The sequence below is a fragment of the Chelonoidis abingdonii genome, chromosome 2 (genome assembly GCF_003597395.2).
Source record: "Chelonoidis abingdonii isolate Lonesome George chromosome 2, CheloAbing_2.0, whole genome shotgun sequence".
Lineage (NCBI taxonomy): Eukaryota > Metazoa > Chordata > Testudines > Testudinidae > Chelonoidis > Chelonoidis abingdonii.
The window spans coordinates 70,005,206-70,026,292 of NC_133770.1; positions in this window are offsets into that span (position 1 = coordinate 70,005,206).

The following is a 21,087-nucleotide window of genomic DNA, read 5'->3' on the forward strand; positions in this document are numbered from 1 at the left end:
GGGAGGGGGACAGGGAAGGAAATAGTATGTGTATTTTGATATTTGAGATACTGACTATTAAGGGCACACATTGATGTCAAAGGGTATTTTTCCCCATTGGATGGCTTTGGAGCTGATCCTTTATTTATTTTGGGGAAGAAATTGACAATAATATTGAACTACAACAATATAGAGGAGTAGCCGATCTAGAGAAACTCAGGAGGTAAAGAGTATGTATTGCTGCTTATGGCTTTCTGCATATCCCCAATTCAATTCACATGTTATAATAAAATGGAGAAGAATACAAAGTCAGTTTATAAACAGAATTTTTTTATTGAAGTTACCTTCTATATTTATAATAACCTACAGCTGTTCATACTGTACCATTTACCATACCCTTGAATCCCTGGAGGACAAGCATTTTAGGGTCAAGAAGGAATTTTCCTTGGATCAGACTGGCAGAGACCCTGGGGTTTTATTGCTTTCCTCTGCAGTGTGGGTCATGGGTCATTACATGTTTGAACTAGTGTAAATGGTGGATTCTCCGTAACTTGAAGTCTCTAAGCCATGATTTGAGGGCATCAGTAACTCAGCCAGAGGTTGATTACAGGAGTGGGTTGGTGAGGTTCTGTGGCCTGCATTGTGCAGGATGTCAGACTAGATCAGGGATCGGCAACCTTTCAGAAGTGGTGTGCCGAGTCTTCATTTATTCACTCTGATTTAAGTTTTCACTTGCCAGTAATACATTAACGTTTTTAGAAGGTCTCTTTCTATAAGTCTATACTATATAACTAAACTATTGTTGTATGTAAAGTAAATAAGGTTTTAAAAATATTTAAGAAGCTTCATTTAAAATTAAATTAAAATGCAGAGCCCCCCGGACTGGTGGCCAGAACCCAGGCAGTGTAAGTGCCACTGAAAATCAGCTCATGTGCCGCCTTCGGCATGCATGCTGTAGGTTGCCTATCCCTGGACCAGATGATCATGATGTCCCTTCTGACCTTAGAGTCTATAAGACAAAAATAGGTACATTATACACAAAGGCCCATGTGTTCTGTGGCAAGTTTGGTGACTAAATGATACTGCAAAGCATTTGGTTTCTGCAGCACGCCGCAAAAATGTTGTAACAACTTTAAATTTTTTAAAATAGATTTTTATTAAACTACACATAAAAATAAATAATACAATCTAAGACAGTAGCGTGCAAGGGTATTTCTATTACATTCAATTTTTACTTTAGATTGATCCCATCTTTTTAGTTTTGAGTTTGCGGCAGATTTTTGCATTGATGACATACACTGCATTATAGAAGTTGTCAGGCAAAGATGGAGAGTTTGATGGCTAAGGAGAGGACAGTAGGGGCTTGAGAGGTGATTGCTTCTGCTAAAATGAACAGCAGTGAAATAGTTAATCAGGGTATTTAGATTTTCATCTCTAGGTTTCAGAGTCTATACCTTATTGAAATGCTGGGGCAGTTACCACCAATCAGAGCATTTTTCCTCAGGCTGCGATAGGGTTGCTAGGTGTCCAGTTTTGGACTGGAACATCCAGTCGAAAACGGAACCTGGCAGCATCTGGTCAGCTAGAAGTCCAGTTGGGCACAATAACCAGCCTCCACCACTGGGGGGCAGGAAGAGCTGCAGCTGGAGCCACATGGAGGAGATGCTCCCTGCTCAGCTGCTGACACCTGACAGAGAGCAGTGGCTGGCTTCCAGACTGGACTTCAGGAGGTAGGTGCCACTGCCTAGGGGAGGGATCCTGTCCACCCCCACTTCAACCCTGCCGTACCCCAATTGCGCTAGCCCCTCACTATGGGGACTGAGTCCAACCCCTCCGCGTCCCGGCCCTTTGCTCCGGGGATCATGCCCTGACTGCCCTGGCCCCTTGCTACAGGGACCAGTCCCTCCCTGGCCCCTTGCTCTGGGGGCCGACCCTTGCTGTGCCCTGATTAGGCAGGCAGGCTAGCTCCACATCAGCTTCTCCAAGCCTGGCTCTGCAGGCAGCAGGGAAGTCCCAGGAGAGAGGGTAATAAACAAGGAGGGGGTGAAGAATGAGCAATGGAGGGAGAGGAGTGAAGAGGGGTAGGACCTTGGCAGAAGAAGAAGAGAAGGAGGCGGAGTAAGGGTTTTTGGCTTTCAGCAATTAGAAAGTTGGCAACCCTAGGCTCTCAGCAGGCTCAGGAAGATAAAATTGAATTAAATTACACTTGGTTCATGTTTAAAGTTTTCTTCATAACCCATGGGATAGAATAATACCTCTTATTTTTAAATGAAAGCTTAGATTCTGAAGCACAACTCTGTAGTGGATTTGTTCAGACATTTTACAATCATGGGATCATGGAAAACTTTATCTTCACTCTACCATCAGGATCGGGCATTAATGGGATAATCAGCTTTCTTTACACCAGTTTAGGTTGCTGTAAAAAATGGATGAACTAGAATGTGGTGAAATAGATCTACATGGTTTCACACCTGGTCCACATTAACCCTCTTCCAGTTGAAAAAAATACATGCTGTGGCAATGAAGGACATAGGAACTGTGAAAGTGTTTGGTGTACTCATTTTTGTGTCAATATAGTGACTTCTTTCACTGCTCACAGATGTTTAATAAAGTCCTAGGCATTTTTAAAAAAAGAAAAGGGCCATAATCTTTCCAGTCAACAGCATCTGACAGAATGGTACAACATGCTCACTCCATCTTCACAGCAGGGAGCTTGCAAAAACCTGCTATGATCACTCAGTTAGTGAAAATGATTTAACTAATGTGTTTCTTAGATGATTTCTATGCTACCAGACTCACAGTTTTAAGGTGATAAACCAGCTAACCAGATCTTCGTTCCTAATACATTAGGCAGCACTGAAATAGTTAATAAAACCACTAACTTTACATATGTTTATTCATATCATAAATTCAGTAAATAAATGCTGCCAGCCCCATAATCTTAGCTTTATTTTTCCCCCTCTAAATTACAGTTTACTGGATTTCTGTGCACTGGTGCCTGTGCCCTGTTTATATGGTGTAAATAATCACATACAGGAAGGAATTACTTTAATTTAACACAACAGATGGACAGACAGGGATTGAATCTTCTAATTATCTGCAGCCAGAAGCAGACTGGAAAATAAATGTATTACAGTAGTCCAAGCAAGATGGCAGTGAAACACTGTGAATTGCAAAGCAGAGACAAAAGGTAAGTGAAAACAAACTCTTCTTAATAGGAGGGCTTTTTTAAATTAAGCAAAACCAGAAGAAGAAGAAGAAGAAGAAGAAGAAGAAACACACTCACTTCTTGTGGGTTTTTGTAGCTAACTAAACAAAAATCCTTCTGACATGGAAGGCTGCAGCAACTTCATTAGTCGATTATTCTAATAGCAGCTGCTAAATGTGAGACTATTTCACACAGACAAAATGGCTAACTCCCTGCATATAATCAGATATGGCAGCTCTTCACTGAATGCTGCAATGAATAACACTTACCTATTCAACCTCATTTACTTAATATCTTGCACAACTGTGCATCAGAGTGATAGTCTCCCTTAGGCTTGGTCTGCTCTGAAAAATTAGATCAACCTAGTTTTGTCGCTCAAGACTGTGAAAAATTTCAGGCCTTGAGTGCCATAGTTAGATCAACAAAACTCTCACTGTAGACATGGCTAGGTCAACAGAAGAATTCTGTGGATTAGTTACATAGACAAGAAATCCCCCTACTGTTGATGTAGGAAGCAGCTACACTACAGCAGCATAGCTGCAGTGTCAGTGCCCTATAAGCTGTAGTGTAGCTAGACCCTTAGAAAATACTTCTGTTCTTCCCATCACTCTAGTCAATCATGAGTTTCTCTGCTTTTCAATTCTCAAAGAACAATTTCTTTCTAATTCTCATACATGTTGCAAATAAATTCTTGCTTGCGCACCTTGAGTTTTCATTATTATATGTAGAATAGTTTAGTTTACGTCCATGTAATCAAGTACAGGATATGTTGGCTCATTGGTATTGTTAATTCCATGGAACCATATCCAAGTTATAAATTTTAACATACATAATCAGAAATATAACTGGGAAACACCATATGGGAAAATCATAGTCATGTTTAAAATCTGCCAGATTAGAGTGTCAAGTAAGATTTTCACATTAATGCAACAGTAGTAAAGTTATCAAATGTACATTTATTGGTATGTTATAGTTGAGATAAGGGGCAACAAATTTTCTAAAATATATATGTGTTTTAGGAGCCTAAGTCATTGTGACGGGGTACACTCACCTCCCATGAGTGCCTCCTGCCAGCAGGATGGAAACCTTCACTCTCTCTGCCTATGGTGTCCCCTGTCAGCTATTACTCTTATCAGGCAGATTTTCAGTGGTTCAGCCCTCTGGCTAAGTCAGTCAATTAATAGGTGAAAGGATGGATGAACCTCTTTTGGGGTAAAAGGTCCAACAGGGCCAGTGCCTGAGCCTGTCTTAATGGCTTTAGCCCTATCTCTGGACTCAGTACTCAGCCCCTTTTGGACTAGCTGTAAGACCACGCCTGCCCTGGTATAGAGCAGTGCCCCCAGCGTTTTCTCTCTGGAGACTGTCCTCAGGAGTTCTCTGGTGTCCTTTTTAAATGTAGCTCCTTTCTTGGGCATTTAGTACTGCATCTTATCCCCTTCTTCAGGCTTAGGCTGCTTCCCTCCAGGTCGATATGGGGACCTGGGTCTGCCCACTACTCTCACTCCCAGTCTGGGGACCCTACAAATAACAGTCATATGCTGCATCCTTTAATAGTTGCTGCTGCTGCTGCTATTGTTATTCCCTGGGCCGCTTCCCACATAGCCCCTTCCTCTTCACCCTTACTTCAGGGCTGACGTTCTCTACTCCTCTCCTTCCTCACCGAATGCCACCAGAACCCATCTTCTGGTTCTCCCTTGAGCTCCAAGCTCCCTTTCTTACTCCTCTGGTCCCAGCCAGGAACTGACCTGTTCAGCCCCTGCAGCTCCTTTTATCTGAGCCTGCTGTGCCCTTATTGGCTGCTTCCCTGCAGCCTCTCTTAGGAATGCCTGGAGGACCCACCTTCACTGCTCCTTTCCTGGGGCAGGGTGTGGTAGGGACATGAGGCCTCTAGCAGGGGGTATCAAAGGGCCTGGTACACCCCCATTACAGTCTCATTTTCAGAAAAGACCTAGATCCAGACCCTCAAAGGTATTTAGGCACCTATCTCCCATTTAAATTAAAAATTAAATTGGGGATCTGGGCCTATATAACATTTGAAAATTGGCCTTACGCTCCTAAATCACATACATGTTTTTGAAAATGTTGCCCAAGTAGCCTAATTCTCATTTACATTAAGACCAGTGATCAGCTATGGCCTGTCAGCTGACGATGCATCTGACCTCTTTCCTTATATGACTTTTATTATCACCATTAAATCCTCCTGGCTTCAGGCATGTAACTCCTCAGCTGGTGAACCACTGATATTTCATTGTTATATGCTTTTTCTCTGATGAACTATAGATGGTTTCTCACAGGTGGGTCTACAACAGGAGATAGTAGTTGGGCTGGTAGCTTCTCACAGCCCTTCATCTTCCTCTTTCAGAGTAAGGCAGACCCAAGAGTGGAGTCAAAGGGAAACCTGATGCCAACTGAAGCTGGCTGGTGTGGATGTCCTGGATGAATGGTGCATCAGTTGGTGCAAGTTCACATACAGAAGCATAGATAATTGAGTGCTCTACTGTAGACAAACTCTGAGTTATACTTATGGTCACATAGGTGTTGTGTACATGAAAAAAATTGTCTGTTATGAAGGAAAGAAAGATTACCATTGGGGAAAACTGGAATCAAACAAAAATGTGTTGATATTCTTCCTAGTTAGGGGACTGGTTTGTCTCTGGTTTGGTTAGAGATTTTCTTTCCAAAGTTTAAACTTTGATATTGTGGAAGACACTTCCTACAGGTAAGTAGCTTACTGCAGCCAGAAAAGAAAACCTTCAATAAAAAAATATTCAGACACTGTCTTCCCTCCGACAGTAGCACACCTACAGAAAAGGCTCGCAGACTTTGGGTAACTGAGAAAAATAATTGATATTTGAAGGCTATAATAAAAATCCTAATCTTTTCTGGCAACAGTCGAAGTGCTAACTGCTAAGCCAGCCAAAGCGAAAGCTTTTGATAGCAGAGAAATGGCTTCTTTTTTTTTTTTTTTTTTTAAATAAAAATGGTCTGTGAAGTAGGATGTGCCACTAAAAACAATTTTTTTCTTACCCTCAATAAGTTTAGACTCCTGGAAAAAATTAAAAGAGCAGGGGATAACAGTACTGAAATCAATGGCTGACTTGAATATTCATTGCTATTGTGGTATAAATTGTTCATCGGTAAAATTGAATTGTTAAACTGAATATGAGGTGCTATTAGAAGTCTGTAGGCTTATGAGACTGTATAGCTGTTTCCTATGTTGTACCGGTTAGTTTTTATTGCTTACGATGTTTCATTTTATTCCTCACTGCACAAGCTGGTATTTTGATTAGTTTGATGTTTTAAGGCATTACCGTTTTAATCAGAGATACTTTCATTCTTATCACTCTGTTCTCTTCAGATTTATTGCACAAACCAGTGTGCTCTTTGAATAGTGATGAATTAAAACGTCTCTGGACTCACAGAAGAGTGTTCAGTCTATATGTAAGACCTAAATAGCAAATGTTATTTTACATATGGCTAATATATTAATAATGAATTTGTTTTCAAGATAGTTATGGTGTTGTGTGTTTAGATTTTGTTGGCTTTAATCTATGAGATCCCTGTGTATTAAATCCATAAACCCAGGGCACTGCTTTTTGAGGGAAGCGTCTGCCATTTGCACTGTAATTCTACAAATGGAGATTGCTCATAGATAGGTAGATTATATTTTAGATCAAATGAAACTAATATAATCATCTAGTCTGATTTGCATAACACAGACCGTGAAATTTCACTCAGAACTTCCTGCCTCAAGCTCAATAATGTGTGGTTGAACTAGACTGTGTATTTCAGAAGGGCATCCAGTCTTGATTTAAAGATTCAGCGATGGAGAATTTACCAAATCCAATGGTTAATTACTGTCACTGTTAAAATGTGTGTCTGATTTCTGGTTTGAATTTTTCTAACTTCAATTTCTAGACACTGGATTTTATTAAGCCTTTGTCTGCTATACGAAAGGCCTCTTCTACTAGATGTGGTGCTACCTTTGTCCTCTCTGCATTTGGGGACACTGTAGCCGGATTCTGCTCTGTGGCAGTTGAACAATCCCATTGATGCAAGTGGGGGTGTCTGGGTGTAACTGAACAGATTCTGACCCAATAGAATCTGCCTTGATGTCTACTGTACTTCAGTGGATGTTTGCAAAATAATTCTTATTGCTATTTGTATGGTTCTCTTACTCTATAACAGAAGAGTTAATAAATATGAAGAATTAAGAAATAAGCAAATGATATTTACTTGTCGTCATCAGTATATCTTCTTCATTGTAAATGTATCCTTAGGAGTACAGAATGGTCATATAAGCACATCTCCAGTGACAAATCTTGTAAGGGTACTATATCATGATAAATGAAATATTGTATTTCTTTTCTTAGTAACTTCTGTAAGTGTGTCTTTTTAACAACTGGAATTATTTACAGTTGGGGTTAAAATTTGAATGAATAAGATCAGTATTATTCAACAAACACCATTGGGGCTTATTCTCTCATAAGGCCGTTTTCTAGAAAAGCACATTGCATAAGCTGGATGTGAATTCCGTGACCTTTATCAGATAATGGGGCCCATAGCTGTTCCAGCTCTGCTTGCACATTAGCCTGAAATGAACCTTCTGGTTCAATGATGTCATGCATCTCATCGTGTTCAGCCACTAGACCATAACAAAAAATGTACACTGCAATCTTCGTAGTCATTCACAAGCATTACCCAAGATAGATAGAAGCATTCTGTGAATGCCTTGGTACTGTATACCTTCCTTCTGCCTGCTCTTGAGGTACTGGTGAGCATTTTTGTATTTGCTATTAAGATTTTGGTCCTGCTGATGTTGATTTTCACCACTTTTTTTCATTATATTTTTTCCTGACCAACCTGTGCCACATACTATAACCTTCAGTGAAAACATCTCACTCATGATGATTACTACCTGCATTAAGACCTGCTCTACATATAGCTTTTGTATTGGTATAAGTATGGTGGTGAGAGGTGATTTTTTTTATGGCTATAATTATATTAGTATAACCATTCATGTGGGCGATTATATGGTATAACGGTGGCCTTATATCAGTATAGTTTATTTCCCATCCCATATGGAATAAGCTATGCCAATATAAACACCCTTTGTACTGGTATAACTAACTGTGTCCACACTATCAGGGTTGTACTACTTTAACTGTACTTGTTAAAGTGGTAAAATGTTTGTGTAGACAAGTTTTTATTTGCCAAAGTCTTCCTTAGACGCTTAGAAAACACAATGCTTCTGGCTACTCTGTTCATCACTATGTCCCTTCACCTCAGTCTGTACATAAACCATGAAGGGAATAGTATGCTGTGTATCGAATCTCTCTAGCTGCTGGAAGCACACATGAGATATATGCAGCAATATTTCCCACAGCAAGAGAGAACACAAACAGTTCAAAGGTTTCTTAAAGTATTTTTGAATGAGGCGGACCTCCAGGTACGTATATTGTATGGTTTGAAAAGGAAAAGCCTGTGTCTTCAGCTGATTATCTTACATTCAGAAAAAAAAAGCAGACATGACACTGATCACAGAAGGGATTATGGTAGGGCAAGTTCCAAAAATAAAACTCAGCTTTTTGGAGTCCTAAAGGACCACCTTCACAGCCATGACTTTTATGCCCACACATCATACTATTGCTATTTCATATACATGTGTGCATAGTTTAAGGCACTGTATATGCAGACTTCCCTTTTTACAAAGAACACATCTGCAGATGATACCCGCTGTTACAGATGAAGGAAACTGAGATGAAGACTCCACTTTCACACAGAGTCATGGACAGAATGAGGACTAGAATAAATATAGGTAAGTTTTATCATATGCGGGGGTTCCGTTCTGCGATTACCACGTAAAGCGAAAACCGTGTATACTGAAAATTATATCCCCAAGCCCTTTAAATCCTGTCCGCAGCTCCGGTGGCTGGGCCGGGGCAGCATTTAAAGGGCTTCTCAGGGCTCCCGCCACAGTGGGGAGCCCGGAGGAGCCCTTTAAATGCTGCCCCGGCCCGGCCACCTGAGCTGCAGGCGGGATTTAAAGGGCTCCACCGGGCTTCCCGCCACGGTGGAGAGCCTGGAGGAGCCCTTTAAATCCCACCCGCAGCTTTGGCAGCCGGGCTGGGGCTGGCATTTAAAGGGCCCGGAGCTCCACGGTGGCTGGAGCCTCAAGCCCTTTAGTTTAGTTTAGGTGCCCCAGGACCTTTAAATCTTCAGGCCACGCGTCTTCCACTTGATGCCACACCTGCCCCCCTCCCCGGGACTCCAGGCCGTTCAGCTTAAAGCTGAAATCGTGCATGTTAAATGCACCTAAGTTGCGACAGATCTGTAAATCCCAATTTCCATTTCTGTGTTCTAACCACTTAGCTATGCCCCCTCTACAAAAATCCACAGAATGTTTAGAAAACAACCTGCAGATGCTGTTCAAGGTGTTTGAATTTGTTCAAGAACATTTAAATAAAATCCATCCTCAGTTTCTTCATAAATGCACCAGTATAATTTACATAGATAGACATCAGGTAAGAGACTTTCTAAAATTCAGAATATTACGGTAAAATATAAATCAGACAGGTTAAAGGATAGAGTTCAGACAAATTTCTTTTCTTCATTTAATCAGAGCACGCCAGACTTATGCAGCAGTACTTATTGGGAGAGCCAATGCAACACTGCACAAATGAAGATTACTGACAGCAACAGCTGCCACTGCAGCTTCAAAGTCAAGGGACAGTTTTAAAATACATTTCTATTGAATATAATAACTTCACTTGGGAGGATTTTATTTACACTTAATCTTAGAGTATCCTCATTACTCACTCATGGATCCTGTGTGCCTGTGATCCTGGAATAGAAGACAAGTGAAAGAGGAAGAAAATCGGAAAGTAGGAGAGAAGATAAGAAGATAAGAGATTTAAGGGACGCAAATAGTGAGCTAGAGGCAAGACAGGAAGAGTTTTTATGGCTTGAATACAAGATTTCTCACAGCATGATGCTGAGTATGGAAGGAGAGCATTTAGATATTCGGTGCTAACTCTTCTTCCTTCTCAAAGATAATGCAACATCATAGGAGGCAGTAGGACTGTGCATACCCATGTTAGAAGGTTCAGGGTTCCCACGGCAACCATAAGTCAGACCCCTTTGTGAAAATGTGGTATTCTGTATGCTACGTGATATGACTCACTATATCTGTGCAATGTGCTGTTCCAGTTGCTGTGGGAAATAAAGCTTTTAATTTCCTGACATTAGTGTATATTAATTCTGATTTGTAACACTGCATTAACATGTTTTCCATTTTTTTTCCTCTTATTTTAAGAGGCACATTGAAAAGAAAAAAAAGAAAATTCTGTTTCATTATGTTTATTTTGGTGTGAAATGTGTTCATTTGAATGTTGCCTCCCATTATATGGAGTAAAATACATAAAAATAATTATTGAAGTTGCAATGTCAAGCATACCAAATTAGGAAATGCCAGATTTAGAGTTGCCCGCACAACCTTAATTCTGTCCTTTTCTGTGTCTATTCTGTGCAATGAATGAGGCCAGGGTTATGTGGAAAAAAAGTATATGATCATGTCATTAAAGACTTTATCATAATACATATGCACAATGGGCATCAATCTAGGCATGGTCAGCTATAAGTCTGGCATTTCCTAACTTCTGAGTGCTTGACTCTGCAACCTAGATAACATTCTTTTAACTTAGGTTTTTTAAATAGAATGTCCTAGTTTTCTTTTTAAAAAAAAGATTAAAAAAATTATATTATGTGAAACTCAAACAACTTTCTCCTCATGCACCATCAGTGAGATTTGGACTTCATTATTGCAGGACAGATTGCTTCCACTTGAGCTACAGGACAAACTCCATAGGCTGGTAGAAAGAGAATGCTATTATTTCAGAGGGGGATGGACTGCTGGGCTCAGGAAAGTTGTGTGTGTTGGGGGGGAGAATTCTCAGCTCTCTTGCATGCTTACTTTCTCTTATTCTCCTCAAGAAATTGGGTGGGCTCCTGCCCATGCACTTGTCCCAGAAGGAGGCCCAGGCTATATACTGATTGAGTTCTAGGGGGAAGCCCAGCTCCACTCTGTTTCCTCCACTGCAGCAACTCCAGCAGCTCCTAAGTGTTCCTAGGACAAGGTGTGCTGCTGCTTCTTTGGTGGCAGAGTGAGATCATCCTACAGTGCTGGGCTTTCTTAGTTATTATTTTGGCAGACTGAGGAACATATGAGATGGGAAATAGTAATTTTTAACAGTTTGTAGCTCAGCAAAAGCTGAACAGAATTTCATGGGACAAAGAAAAGACACTCCTCTCACAAGAGGACTATTCCCTTGCAGAATATCAAAGGCCTGCTGTAAACAATGGAGATGTGAAATCTTATCATAGAAAAGGTTGCAAGACTTTTATGGTGGAAAGTGTTAGGGAACATAAGTATAGAGGTTAATACCACCTCCCTTGTAAGGAGATTCTCTTAGCTATTCTGTTGGCACAGATTCTGGGGAGGCAGGAGGCTGCACACAGAACAGCATTCCTTGTTGTGGCTGCAGAAAGATGTATTGTGCACTTTCCCAGCACCTGCCTCCTGAAGTCAGCAGGTAAACAAGAGCCTGGGCATGCCCCTGAGTCAGCTAGCCAGAACTTGATGCAGTGGAGTGACACCAGCTATATTAGGCAGGTGACAAGTCTACTGGTTGTTATTATTTATTATTTGTCTTACCATAGCACCTAGAAACCCTTGTCATGGACTAGGACCCATTGTGCTAGGAGCTGTACAAACACAGAACAAAAGGATGGTCCTACCCCAGAGGGTTTACAATCTAGGAATAGATTGGATTAAAAATAAAGGTAATGTTTCAAATGTCTAAACCTAGTCAATAAAATCCTCATGTATTAGAGATATGAGAACATTTCCATTTAATATACTGATGTGTCTAGTTCTGTGCTTGATTTTTGTAAAGCTGTCTAACTACAAACCTATGCTTAGGATGTATTCAGCTCACAGTGCAAAAAAAATCAGTTAAAATCACTTTTATAATCCAGTCACCCTTTGAAATGCATTTATCTAGGGTAACCCTCAGGAAAAGTTCCTTCCCATTGTGAGGACAGAGACATGAAGTCTTGTGGTAAAAGAAGTTCCATTTTATTGTTTGTTAAAATGTAGATCCATCTATTCCTGCTCCCCTCCATTGCCAAAGAATGGCCACTTAACTGGTGATTGCCAATTAGGGTAACCAGATGCCCCAATTTTATAGGGACAGTCCCGATATTTGGGGCTATTTTAGATGGGCTCCTATTACCCCCCACCTCCATCCCGATTTTTCACACTTGCTGTCTGGTCACCCTATTGCCAATCAGTGTTGATGACACCTCACTAGAGGCCTAGCTTGTCCTTTGTCTTTGAGGAACAGGTTTACCCCAACCCCACACTTGTCTGGTAAACATATATCAGTCATAATTTCACCTTATGCTCATAACTTTACATATAATGTTGCTACACACATTTTACCATAATAATATTGACCAGAAAGTTATTGGTTTTCACATGATATCTCACAAGGCATATTTTATACAAAGATTATTACAATGATGTGTAGAATGTGAATATAGTGGTGCATTCAGTCACACAGTACTAGCTTCTTAATTAAAGTATAGTCAAGTACAAAGTACAAGGACTCTTGCACTACCACATACGGTAACTAAAGGCCTTTTTGGCTTTATAGACAAAAAAAATCTTATTGAGAAGAAAACCTGACTTTTAAATTGTGGGAACATTTGTAATTACTATAAGAGTCTTGGTCAAACCTTAATTTTTAAAGTGCTGAGAGATGAGGCTCAAACTACTGTTAGGAAATATTCTAGGACTTAATGAGGTTAAGTATTTCAGTATCATCAGAGCAAGTGTCCTTGAGGTGAAATCCTTCCCAGTGCAGAAAGGCTGAAGTGGGTAGGTTTAAATGGCATAGAAGGCCTTGTGCTAGGACCTGTATGCTGGATGATATTTTTTTTTTTGATCAGACACACCAATAACGTCAAACAAGTCTTTCTTAGTTATTGTGGATGTTGATGTTGAGAGACAATTTTCCAGAAAGTAGAGGTTTTTGTTTATGTGCAAACATATGCAAGGAATTGCTTGTCTAACTTTGAATATACTGTTTATTATGCATTCATTTATAGTATTTGTGATGGGTTGGACCCCCTTTCTGGGATGCCACCTGATGTACTGGGATTTCACAAAGCCTGTCCTGCTCAACCATCCTGGATTCCCTCTCCCTGCTTTGCTGAATTAGGCTCTCCAGCCTCTTCAAGCACATACACACAGGTAGGGCCACACCCCGCTGCAGAGACAGACTGAAGTCAGCTCTGTGTGAGAGGACTCCCCCGGGACTTGGGCAATAAACCCAAAATAATACTGTCTTGTGCTGTACAGAAAAATCTGTACAACACAAGCTCATAAAAATCTGCCCTCTTCCTAGTGTGACGAGAGATGTGCACAATTTCTAATCCCCGCCCAGTTAGAAATTACATAAACTGAGTTATATTATGAACAAGAAATAAGTTTATTAACTACAAAAGGTGGATTTTAAGTGGTTAAAAAGGTGGCAAACAGAACAAAGCAGATTACTAAGCAAATAAAACCAAACTAAGTTTGTTTCAATAAAGAAATTGGTTACAAATAGTAATTTCTCACTCTAGATATTGTTGCAAGCAGATTACAGAAAGTCTTGAAAAGGCAGCTGCACTGGTCTCCAGCTTGAGACCTCAGGTATTATTAGTCACAAGCTGGATGCCCTTCCAACTTGCATTCAGCCCTTCTCCCCCCAGTTCAGTTCTTGCTTCTAGGTGTTTTTCAGTGTCTCTTTGGGTGAGGAAGCAGAGAAGAGAACCTCGATGATGTCACTCCCCTGCCTTATATAGCTTTTGTGTATGGTGGGAACCCTTTGTCTCCCAGTGGAAGAACACTGGCATTCCAAGGGATGGATCCAGTACCAGGTGACTCAGGACCATGTTTCTGCAGGGCTGTGGCGGCCATTACTTGTAGGCTGTCTGGAGGGTCCCCGGGAAGACTAAGCTCTTTCACAGTGCATTGTCTCTGCTAATGGCCCATTAGCCCTGTTTGGCTTTTCCATTGTTGTACCCAAAGTACTAGTTTGGAATGGCACCCAAAGTAACACATTTGAAATACAGATACACCTCTATCTCGATGTTCTCAGGAGCCAAAAAAATCTTACCTCATTATAGGTGAAACCGCGTTATATCAAACTTGATTTGATCTGCCAGAGTGCGCAGCCCTGTCCCCCCCGGAGGGCTACTTTACCACGTTATATCCAAATTCGTGTCATAGCGGGTGGTGTTATAACGGGGTAGAGGTGTACATGGTCAATATTCCTAACTTCAGATACAGATACAGAAATGATATCATATTCATATCATAAGCATATTTTCATAAAGAATGTGGAGTGAAATGTCACAGTATTTATGAAAGAAAATTCTGCATTCACTTGAAGTATCTAAGTGTGCAATTGCTTACATTTTTGCACTTCATCCATGGTCTTTGCCCACTGAAAATGGTCCTTTGTTGTTCTTCTGTCTCTGTCAGGACTCTTTTACAGACTGGCAAAGTGTCCTGATGAATCAAGTGCTCTGAGTCTTGAGAATTATTTTTGATGTCTCTCTTGAAAACATAGCTGTAGCCTAGTCACTAATGAGCTGATTAAGTTCCTTTGGAGGTGAATCTTTTTTATTGTCTATTTTTTTTCCTTGCTACAGCACAATAAAATAGAATGACAGAACGATATACTTAAATATAAGATGGAACAGATTGTTTAGTATAAGTAGTTAACACATATGTCAAGGGACCATTCAAGGTGAAGTTAACGCCCCTCCAGTCATAGAGAGGAAAGGAAGGTTGGCAGGGGGAGAAGCAGCTGTGGGGAGGGTTTTAGTTGGTTATAGGTTGTTGTAATAAAGCCTAAATCCAGTGTCTCTATTCAGTCCATAATTTGTAGTGTCTAGCAAAGTTAAGCTCCCAGGCTCATCTTTTGAAAGTGATCAGGTTTCCTTTGAGGGTAAGGACTGATAGGTCACATATAGAGTGATCACTTTGTGAAAAGGTTTACCACTGGTGATTTAGTGTTTTAGTCTCTTATCCCTTTCCTGCGTGAGGTCATTCAAGAACGCATTGATTGTCTGGTTTCATCCATATAATTGTTATTGGGGCATTTAGTGTACTGGGTGATGTATACCACATGTTGTGATAAGCACGTGTAGGACCCATCGATCTTGAAAGGTGTGTCGTGTGATCATTGTAGCAGTGAAGTGATGTCTGCAGGCTTTGCATCCGTTCTGACAGCATCTGGTGCTGCTTTGAGTTGATATGGCCTTGTTGGTGGGGAGTTTGCTTCTGATGATGAGCTTGGAGAGGCTGGGGGGTTGTTTGAAGGCCAGAAGAGAGGGTTCAGGAAAAATTTCTTTCAGGATGGGATCCCCATTGAGCATGGGTTATAGTTGTTTGACGATACCCATATGAGTTCCAGTGTGGAGCGGTAGGTGAGCACTAGGGGTGTGTAGTCAGAGAGGGTTTTATTTCTGTACTGAACCATGTTCTCTTGGGGTATTTGGGTGGCTGCTTAATGGGCCACTTCACCTTGAATTGTGTTAACTACTTATGCTAAACAATCTGTTCCATCTTGTATTTAACTGTGACACTCTTAGGCCAGGTCTACACTACAGAATTGTATTGGTATAACTGTGTTGCTCAGGGGTGTGAAAAATCCATATCTCTGAGTGATGAAGTTATACTGACCTAACCCCTGGTGTAGATAAGCTTCTTCCATTAACATAGTTACCTCCTCTCGTGGAGGTGGATTAACTACACTGATGTCTTCACTAAAGCACTAGAGCGAGGCAGATGTACTGGGGCAGCTGTGCTGCTGTAGTTCTGTATGTGAAGACAAGCCATGAGTAAATTTCTCAGACATGAAGAAGAGCTCTGTATAAGCTTGAAATCTTGTCTTTCACACCAATGGTAGTTGGCCCAATAAAGGATATTAGCGCACCTACCTCGTCTCTCTAATATTCTGAGATTGACATGGCTACAACAATACTACAGGAATAATATACATAATCTCGTGATTCTCACTTTAGTAGCATACAAACATTGTCTTCAGGTATTATAAAAATCAGTCATGAAAAAAGCTTAAACATTCAGAATTACTTTCTTATGGCCAATTTGAATTCGAGCATATATTCCTCTTTTCATCACCCCAATTTTTTGTTTTTTCCTGTAGATCAGTCAGGATATGAATTTCTCCATGTATTTCCATTGCTCCCGTTTCATTTTATCCTTGCTTCTAGCACTTGTATATACACTCATAATGAACTCACTCCTATCTCCCCTAATTTTTGTTGTTTTGTCTTTAAAAATTGTTATCCCTTCTTTATTGTTCTGCATACGTGAGTATATTCTTCCTCTCCTTTACTTCCCAGATTAATGCTCTCTAAAGAAAGCGGCTACTTTTGGACCCAGAAGCAGGGCCGGCTCCAGGGGTTTTGCCACCCCAAGCAGCCAAAAAAAAAAAAAGAAAAAAAGTCGTGATCGCGAGCTGCAGCAATTCAGCGGGAGGTCCTTCGCTCCGAGCAGGAGTGAGGGACCATCCGCCGAATTGCCACCGAATAGCTGAAAGTGCCGCCCCGCTCCTGAGTTGCCGTCCCAAGCACCTGCTTGATAAGCTGGTGCCTGGAGCCGGCCCTGCCCAGAAGACTGGTTTGCAATCTGCTCAAATGATGTCTCCTGCCTCCAGCTCCTCAAACAGCTTCCACTTCACAAAAAGAAGGGTGAATGTGCTGTAAAGCCCACCCTTTCTTTATGCACCAACACTTTGTCTCTAGAATCTTTCAGCTCCTTTCTCTTCCCATTCATGGTGCTATAATCCACTTCTAGAGATCGTGCTATCAGCCTCCTCTTCTCCCTGAAATCTGATATAATCTTCTCTGTTGCTTCTCTACTTCTCTGTTTTTATTCCTGATATGAGCAGCAGTCAACACACTGGGCATGAGTCTTTTCTCCCTTACACTGCTTTCACACAGGTGTAGAACCGTTGACTTCAGTGGACGTACTCCCAATTTATACCAGCATAAGTGCAATCAGAAGCAGAATTCTGTCCAGTGTTCATCATCAGGATTTCATCCAGCTTGGTTGCTCTAGAGAGGCAGCACACCATCCTACTTGCTTTGTGCAAACTATAGATTACATTCTTTCTTCTTTACTACTAAGCTAATAGGGAGGTATTGTAGTCTAGTGGATCTGGCCTGGGACTGGAAGTCAAGAGTCCTGGGTTCTGCTCCTGACCTGCTATGTGACCTTGAGTAAGTCGCTTCATCTCCCTGTGCCACTCTTGTTCACTTATAGTGCAACTTCTTTGAGTTAGTACAATTGTTTGTACTTATGTGTTTGTACAGTTTCTAGAACAAAGGAACCCAATCTCAGGGCCTCTAGATGTTCTGGTAATACAAATGATCAAAAGTTATCATTCATTATTCATAGTATAATTCAGCACACCCAGAAGGAAATATCTTCACTTCTTAATTTCTGCTCAAAGTCTTCTGCTATCCCTTCTTCTGGCCTTGTTGAAGGATCATGCTAATATCTGCTGTTTGGTTCATTTTCTTTCCTGTCTTTGATCTTTCTTAGCTTGGTTTTAGTACTTTCCAGAGCAGAACAACAGTTGCTGCTGTGCTCTATGGATGTAAAGTGTTAACCAGTTAGCCAATAAGCATCAGTCTTATTCGTAAGGTATTCTGGTTAACATTTAAACCCCGCTGAGGGACTCTGCTGCCAGCCCTGCGCCATGGGTCCTGGCTGCTGCCCCATGCCACAGATCCTGGCTGTCACCCTGCTCCTGGGGTCCTGGCTGCTGGCCTTGCACCAGACCGGGGGGGGGGGGCGGTCCTGTGCAGGGCAGGAGCAGAGCCCTGGAGATCCTGGGGACAGGGCTGGCAGCGAGCAGAGTCTCCAGGCGTGTGGGCGGCAGCAAAGCCCTGGATGTGGAGCCAGCAGCTAACAGATACTCTGGCCGCAGCAGCCGGGACCCTGGGCGTGGGGCCGGCAGCAGTCCCTGACATGGGGACAGTAGCTGGGATGCCAGGTGCAGGGCAGCAACAGAGCCACGGACATGCAGGGCGGCAGCTGGGATCCCAGGTGCAGGGCGGCAGCTGTTTGGTCCGTTTTCTTTCCTGTCTTTGATCTTTCTTAGCTTGGTTTTAGTACTTTCCAGAGCAAAACAACAGTTGCTGCTGTGCACTATGGATGTAAAATGTTAACCAGTTAGCCAATAAGCATCAGTCTTATTCGTAAGGTATGGGAACAGCAGCTGGGATGCCAGGTGCAGGGCAGCAACAGAGCCACGGACATGCAGGGCGGCAGCTGGGATCCCGGGTGCAGGGTGGCAGCTGGGATCCTGGGCGCGCAGGGTGGCAGCATGGATCCTGGGCACATGGGGCGGCAGCAGGGATCCTGGGCGCGCGGGACGGCAGCGGAGTCTAATAGTTTAACGTTTAACTGGTACAATTTTAACAGTTTAAACGTTTACTTTTTTCAAACATTATTTACATCCCTACTGTGCACATAAGCTTCCTCCCAGCTTTTTCTCTTCTCTCCCCTTTCCTGTGGGTATGCTCCTCCATTTATTACCCATCATCATCCTTTCTATCTATCACTCAAGGGATGTATCATACTCTCTCCTCCCTCTCCCACCCTAGCCATTGGCAGAATAGCTATGGTTCTGCCTATTCCCCACCCCTCCATCCCAGTTCTGGGGTATCGTGCTCCTCTAAGGAGCATCTCAGTAGCAGCCCTATACTCCAGTTCTGCTTAGCCCTTACATGGGCCACAGGAGGGTGGTGGGGACTCCTTTGCCTCCCTCTTTGCACAGCGTGCAAGGACCAGGCAGGATCTAGCCCCAAATGACTTACCTAAGGTCATAAGCAAGTTGGTAGCAAGTACAGAAATAGAAACTGGGCTCAAATTCTTGCATCATTACATTGGTGTAAAACCAGAGTAATTCCTGTGGCTGATCAAAATGAGAATTTGACCACAGGAATTATAACTCCTAATACCCAGCTCCAAGCTTTTGCTTTGCTCCTGGAAGCATATTCTACCTTTTTTGTAGATGCCATTCGACTTTTGTCATCTTTAATTTACCTTCATTCCCTTCATTAGCACTCCCTTCTTATTTAAACCAGACGGCTTGCTAGTGGGCCACATTAGGGAAAAACAGGTTTGCATAGATTTTTGACCAAAAAAATTAAGCAGTTCTGTTGTTTTCTCCTAGGTTCTGTGGCATCCCAATCCTCCTTTGTCTTCCCCACTGGCAAATACCCCATAGGCCAGTCCCCATAACTCTTCTTCACACACATTTGGCCCTTTCAAGTCAAAAACCATTCACAAGCTCCTTATCTTAAAAGTTCAAATCATAGCCATAGTCTTACTCCCCTATCAGTACCCCAAGTGTAACATGCTTGAACAAGCAGTGTTTTATTGAAAAATAAATACTCAGCAAATAACCACAAATCCATCCTCTCTCCAGTCATGTAGACAACTCTCAAAATATCAAAAGAATTATTATTGAAAAGATCACCAGTAGACTCATTTAACTCTGGGAAGTGCTTCCTCTCAGTCCTCTAACGGCATCTGTGGTGTTCTCTCTTTTGGAGTTTCAGATTACTGTATTCCTCAAAATAGAATTATAGAAGGAATTTGTAACCAGAGTACCTTCCAGACTAGTAAAACTGTTCTTGAATTAAAAGGACACTTTAGATTTATTTTTAAACAATAAATGCTGAAATCCTCAACAGGATATGGACGGCAGGGTTGCAATTGTTTCCAGGATGATCAAATTCTTCTTGCCATTGCTAACATTATCAAAAACATTATTTAACATTTATAACTTATAGACTACCAATGACAGGTTGATGCTATACAGATGGATGACCGAATTGATATACATTCTTCATCCCTATGTTCAAGAAAGATGAATTCAGACTGGAAAAAGTGCAGGGGGAATGGAGGGCCCATCTTATAAGAGGAGGCTAAAAGAGATTGGCTTGGTTAGCCTAGCAAAATGAAGGTTGAGAGGAGATATAATTACTGTGGATAAATATATCAGGGGTTAAATGCCAGGGACTGAGAACAACTATTTAAACTAAAGGACAATGTTGGCCCAAGAATGAATGGATATAAACTGGACTTGAATAAATTTATGCAGGAAGTTAGAAAAAAGTTTCTAAGCATGAGAGGAGTAAGGTGCTGGAACAGCTTCCCAATAGCAGTAGTGGGAACAAACAACTTAACCAGTGATAAATTTATGAACAAGCTTATGTGCCTGGATCACCTGTAACAGCAGGAGAGTAGACACTGTGTATGTCTACAGAGCAAAGAAAAACCCACAGCTGGCCTATGCTAGCTGACTCAGGCTCATGGGGCTCAGGCTATGGGGCTATTTCATTGCTGTGGAGACTTCTAGACTCGGGCTGCAGCCTGAGCTCTAGGACCCTTCCACCCTGCAGGGTTCCAGATCCCAAGCTCCAGCCCAAGCCTGGAAGTCTACATAGCAATGAAACAGCCCCGCAGCCTGAGCCCCAGGAGCCTGAGTCAGCTGGCATGAGCTAGCCATGAGTTTTTCTTTGCTGTATAGACATACCTTCTATGACCCAGGAGGGCCCTTCCAGTTCTATGTTCCTGTGAAAACAAGGGGCTAGATTTTTTAGGGCAGTGCAGCAGCTTTATGTCACAATAGTGACAGAACAATTGACTCTACTGACAAAATAACTGGTCCAGGGAGGAACAGTTTAGTTTAAGGGTGATCCTCTCATGGCATAGAGCTAATGTAAGAACACTTACCCCTTTC